The following is a 6,552-nucleotide window of genomic DNA, read 5'->3' on the forward strand; positions in this document are numbered from 1 at the left end:
CACAATGGGGGAAAGGAATATATGGTCTCTTCAATAAATGGTGTTGGGAAAACTGGACAGCCACAGGTGAAAGAATGAAACTGGACCCCTATCTTACACCATAAACAAAAATTAACTCAAAATGGAAATCAAAATGGATAAAGACTTGAATAAGTTTATGTTCAAACTTCTAGAAACAGTAAAGCTTCTAGAAGAAAACATAGGCAATAAGCTCCTTGATGATTTTTTGGATTTGACACCAAAAGCAAAGTCAACAAAAGCAAAAATAAACAAGTGGGACTACATCAAACTAAAAACTTCTGCACAGCAAAGGAAATCATCAATAAAGTGAAAAGGCAGCTTATGGAATGGGAGAAAATATTTTCAAATCATATATCTGAAGTGTTAATATCCACAATATATTTAAAAACTCATACAACCAAATACCAAACAAATAATCTGATGCAAAAATGAACAGAGGATCTGAATAGACATTTTTCCAAAGAAGACATACAAATGGACAACAGGAAAAGGTGTGCAATATCACTAATCATCAGAGAAATGCAAATCAAAACCACTATGAGATATCACCTCAAACGTGTTACAATAGGTATTATCAAAAAAGAAAGAAATAACAAGTTTTGGTGACAATGTGGAGATAAGGCAACCCTGTTCACTGTGGGTGGGAATGTAAACTGGGGCAGCCACTATGGAAAACAGTATGGAGGTTCCTCAGAAATTAAAAACAGTACTGCAATATGATCTAGCCATTCCACTTCTGGGTATTTATCTGAAAGAAATGAAAACACTAAATCAAAAAGATACCTGTACCCCCTGCTCATTTCGGCATTATTTACAACACCCAAGACTTGTAAGCAACTTAAGCACATATAGATAGATGAATGGATAATGAAATTGTCAGATATATATCAGGATATTGTTCAGCCATAAAACACATAAGAAAATCCTGCCATTTGCCACAATATGGATGAAACTTGAGGGTAATATACTAAGTGAAATAAGTCAGCAGAGAAAGACAAATACTGTATGATCTCAATTATATAAGGGATCTGAAAAAAAAAAAAACCCTCATGGATACAGAAACCAGATTGGTTATTACCAGAGGCAGGGGGTGGTAGTTAGTGAAATGTGTGAAGGTAGTCAAAAGGTACAAACATCCAACTGTAAAATAAATAAGTCCTGGGGATGTAATATACAACATGGTGACTATAGTTAATAATACTGTAGTGTATATTTGAAAGTTGCTAAGAGAGTAGATCTTTTTTTTTAATATAAATTTATTTATTTTATTAATTTATTTTTTGCTATGTTGGGTCTTTGTTGCTGTGCACAGGCTTTCTCTAGTTGCGGCGAGTGGGGGTTACTTTTCTTTGCAGTGTGCGGGCTTCTCATTGTGGTGCCTTCTCTTGTTGCAGAGCACGGCTCTAGGTGCGTGGGCTCCAGTAGTTGTGGCACGCAGGCTCAGTAGTTGAGGCTCGTGGGCTCTAGAGCACAGGGTCAGTAGTTGTGGTACACGGGCTTAGTTGCTCCACAGCATGTGGGATCTTCCCGGACTAGGACTCGAACCCGTGTCCCCTGCATTGGCAGGCAGATTCTTAGACACTTCACCACCAGGGAAATCCAAGAGAGTAGATCTTAAAAGTTCTCACTGCAGGAAAAAATATTTGTAGCTACATGTGGTGATGGATGTTAACTAGATTTGTGGTAATCATTTCACAACATATACAAATATTGAATTATTAAGTTGTACAAGTGAAACTAATATAATGTTATATGTCACATATCTCAGTTAAAAAAAATTTTTTTTATAGTCCAGTGGGACTTGTGAATGCAAGCCCCATTAGCTATCAGAGCTAGGTGATTTGCAGGCCTGTCCCTCGGGTGGAAGCCATAGTAGGTGGGGTGCTACATGTGTGGACAAGCTCCTTCCAGGGAGATACTGATGGCTTGGTTTTATTGTTGGAATGAGCCAGAGGGAGAAGATGGGGAAGTGTTCACTGGTTCTTTCAGGCTCCAGGGGAGGATTGCAGTCAGCATCTGGATATATGCTCATTAGAAAACTGGATCCTTAGGCAGCAGCTTGTAAAGTATGCGGTCAAACTCCTTTCAGGGAAAGGCTGGGAGATGGGTGTTTCTGTCTGCTCCCTCTATGCTGAGTCCCGGGGAAATCGCTGCATTAAGTGCTCATGCTCTCTTTAAGAACAGCTTCTTTGTTTTCTATAGTCAAGTTCATGAACATAAGCACCATTGGCTTTCAGAGCTTGGTTTTTGGGGTGTCCACCCCACAAGTGGGAACCTTAAAAGTTGGGGTGCTAGATATTCAGTCCAAACCCTTCACTCTGAAAATGAATCTGGCCTCTGTACTCTGACACTGAATTAAACCTCAGAGACAGAGTTTTGGTTGAAGTAGAAAAAAAAATAGTTTTATTGCTTTGCCAGGCAAAGGGGGCCAGAGCGGGCTAATGCCCTCAAAACTGTGTGTTCCCCCTTGGAGAGGGTAGTGAGAAGTTTTATAGTAATGGGTCAAGAGAGCGTGATCATCTCTTGGACATTCTTCTGACTGGTTGGTTGTGAGGTAAGTAGGAATCAGCATCATCAACCTTCTGGATACAACAAGTCTGGGGTCTCTGTGCTTGTGGGCAGCATACCATTAACTTCTCCCACCTTGTGGGGATTTCAGTATCTGCAAAACAGCTCTAAGATATTGTTATGTATGTCCCTTGGTGGGGAGCCAAGACCCTGCCCCAAGGCTGCACTATTGTTTCTTTTTTTTTTTTCACTGCAGTACGCGGGCCTTCCACTGCCGTGGCCTCTCCCATCGCGGAGCACAGGCTCCAGACGCGCAGACTCAGTGGCCATGGCTCACGGGCCCAGCCGCTCCGCGGCATGTGGGATCCTCCCGGACCAGGGCACGACCCCGTGTCCCCCGCATAGGCAGGCAGACTCCCAACCACTGCACCACCAGGGAAAACCTATTGTTTCTTTTGACTGTTCCTCTCTTGTCTCTGGATCCCCTTCCTTCCCTAATTAGCAACTGTTTGAACCTGCCCTTGGAACTCAGGGGGCTTCATGGAAGCCGAATGAAGCCTATTTCCTGTAATCAAAGAAATGAGGGACACAGAAAGGCTTTTGTGCCCAGGAGGCCCACAGGGTTCTGCTCAGTATCAACTCTTCAGGCAGAAACTGGGAGTTAGGGGTTCTCTCCAGATTGTATGGCACTGTGCTACAGATGGGGTTTATGGCACAAGTATACCTCCACCTCTCCAACCCGTTTTTATGTGGGTATTCTCTCATTCCCCTGATGTGTAGGAGTCACTCAGCTAGTCTCTGGATTTCTCAGAGGGAATTACTCCTCATGTAGCTATACATTCAGTGTGTCTGTAGGAAGAAAGAAATTCAGGAGCCTGCTATGTTGTCATCTTGTTCTGGTCTCTCAATGTTCCACTCTAGAACTTTTGGACTTATTTTTGCTCTTTCCTCTTAGAGTTACATCTCTTAATCAATGCAACAAGCATCTTGACTGTAATCTCATTGAGAATAAGTGGATGTTGCTTCAAGTTTTCACTTGCTAATTTTAGCCCTTCGAATTCCAGCCAAGAGGAAAGGAAATGCCATTCAGCATACAGATCAGAAGTCAAAATTAGGAAGCTCACCAACAGAGAAAGCAAAGGAGAGTTGTCATTCTTCCATTATGAAAATGAAATACCTCTTGCTTTTACCCATGTTCATACCACATCTATAAAAATGTAACAAAGAGGGTGGTACAATGGAAAGTGAGAGATGGAGATGAAAGTTTCTAGGTTCTAACCTGGGCTTTGCCACTCATGGGGCTATTTGGAACACTATTCTCTAAGTCTCAGTTTCATCATCTGTAAAATTAGAGTGTTAAACCAGTTTTTATATTGTAAGATTCTATCTGAAACCATTTTTAATATTATATGGTATATTTCTATTGCTGGTATTTTTTAAATTAGTTTTGATATAAATGGCTAAGTAGGGTGATTCCAACCCCTTATGAGAATATTAGTGAACTTCATTTTTAGAAAGAAAGTCATATCTAATTATTTATTTTAATTTTTTATTTTATAACTTCGTATTTCTATAAATAATATATAGTTTCCTTAGAGATCAGAAAGATGAAGGAGGCCCAGAAATTGGAAAATAACGTGCAAATAACGTGTAAGGGAACAAACTTTGCCATTTAGTCTTCTTTTTTTTCTCTCGTAAAAAAATTAGTTTGGGCATCTACGCTGCCACCGTCCCCTCAGCCACTCGCTTCATGGGTTGGGCCCGCTGGCACAGGGACTCCAGCTGCACTGCTGCTGCCCTCCAAGCCCTTTAGTCTGCCCAGGTCTTCTGGCCTGGCCCAACACAGCCTATGAAGATGGTGGACCACGAGCAACTAGTGCAGAAAGCCAGGCTGGCAGAGCGCTATGACAACATGGCCATGGCAGAGTTGAATGAGCCACTGTCCAATGAAGAAAGAAACCTCCTCTCAGTGGCCCACAAGAATGGAGTTGTGAAACCGAGAACGACCCATAGGGCTGCTGGGCTCAAAAGCCTTTCTGTGTCCCCCATTTCTTTGATTACAAGAAATAGGCTTCATTCAGCCTCCATGACCTACCCTGAGTTCCAATGGGCAGGTTCAAACAGTTGTTAATTAGGGAAGGGAGGAGGATCCAGAGATAAGGGAGGAACAGCCAAAAGAAACAGTAGTGCAGCCTTGGGGCAGAGTCTTGGCTCCCCATCAAGGGATACACATCACAATATCTTAGAGCTGTTTTGCAGATACTGAAACCCCCACCAGGTGGGAGAAGTTAATGGTATGCTGCCCACAAGCACAGAGACCCCAGACTGGTTGGAACCAGAAGATTGATGATGCTGATTCCTACTTACCTCACAACCAACCAGTCAGAAGAATGTCCAAGAGATGATCACGCCCTCTTTAAACCATTATTATAAAACTCCTCACTATGTCCTTCAGGCCAGGACACACAGTTTTGAGGGCATTAGCCCACTGTGGCCCCCTTTGGCAAAGTAATAAAGCTATTCTTCTCTACTTCACTCAAAACTCTGTCTCCAAGATTTAATTTGGTGTTGGGGTACAAAGACCAGATTCTCCTTCAGTTGAGGCACACCATTCTTCCTGGACGGTCATTATTAGCACTAAGCAGAAGACATCCGCAAATGGTAATGAGAAAAAGATAGAGTTTGTCCATGCTTACAGGGAAAAAATGGAGGAGTTGGAGGTGGTATGTCAGGATGTGCTGAGCCTGCTGGATAACTACCTGATCAAGAATTGCAGTGAGACCTAGTGTGAGAGCAAAGTGTTTTACCTGAAGATGAAAGGGGACTATTACTGCTACCTGGCCGAATTCACCACTGGAGAGAAGAGGGCGACCATTGTGGAGTCATCTGAGAAAGCCTATAGCAATGCCCATGAGATCAGCAAGGAGAACATGCAGCCCACTCACCCCATTAAATTAGGCTTGGCCCTTAACTACTCCATTTTCTACTATGAAATCCAGAGTGCCCCAGAGCAAGCCTGCCACTTGGCCAAGACTGCTCTCGATGACACCATCACCAAGCTCTAGATGCTCTCAACAGGACTCCTACGGGGACTCCACACTCATCATGCAGCCCCTCTGCAACCTCTTGCTCTAGACAAGTGATCAGCAAGACCATGACGGGGGAGAAGCAACAATTAAGGCCCCCAGGTGGACTGTCAGGGCACGCTGATGTTACTACTGCAGTCTTTATTTTTTACCATGAGTTGAGTGTTGGGTGGGGGAGGGTAAGGGAGGGATGACCTTCCTAGGGAAAAATCCATGACCTGTGCTGTCTTTGATCGCCTCTTTGACATTTTTGCTAAAATTCCACTAGTGGAAAGTCAGGCTAGCTGTGCTTGTATTGGAATAGCAGCCTCACATTGGCATATGGGCTTGTTACGTAGCTTAATGCAAGTGGAGCTGTCTTTAACTTATTGCTAGAGAACAGGGTTTTAAGATGAAAAGAATACTTAAATGGAATGGCCCTTATTCAATAAGTCTTGTGGTTCCAGTAAGGATTTTGGGTACTTTCTATCTCATCTGTTTTAGCTGTGCATTTTTTTTAGGGTATACTCTACCACAGACGTCCACAACATTTTTGACACCAGAGACTGGTTTTGTGGAAGACAATTTTTCCACTGATGGGGGTAGGGAAGGACGATGGTTCAGGCAGTAATGCGAGCAATGGGGAGCGGCAGATGAAGCTTTGCTCACTTACCTGTCACTCACCCCCTGCTGGGCGGCCTGGTTGCTAACAGGACCGGTACCGGTCCACAGACCAGGGCCTGGGAACCCCTGCTCTACCAGACATGGAATAGTTTCAAACCCAAGCTGATAGACTTTGAACATGATGTATATTTATCCTTGTGGTTTAGGCCTTGCCAGTTTTCACAAGTTTCTACTCAGTTGACAATATTGACACTGAATTGCCATTTATAGTATTTCTACATTATAGCCATATGTAACATCAAGCCACTGATTGTGTATTTTTCTTTATTTTGGC

The 6,552-nt window shown here is 43.0% G+C and overlaps 1 pseudogene across 1 annotated transcript; it reads left to right on the forward strand.

The window, feature by feature from the left end:
* Positions 1-4,384: 4,384 nt before the first annotated feature.
* On the forward strand, positions 4,385-5,739 carry LOC307186414 (14-3-3 protein gamma-like; annotated as a pseudogene). The gene is made up of 2 exons: positions 4,385-4,621; positions 5,133-5,739. The product of its transcript is annotated as a 14-3-3 protein gamma-like (transcript).
* The last annotated feature ends 813 nt before the right edge of the window (positions 5,740-6,552 follow it).

The sequence above is a fragment of the Stenella coeruleoalba genome (genome assembly GCF_951394435.1).
Source record: "Stenella coeruleoalba genome assembly, chromosome: 5".
Taxonomy (NCBI): Eukaryota; Metazoa; Chordata; class Mammalia; order Artiodactyla; family Delphinidae; genus Stenella; species Stenella coeruleoalba.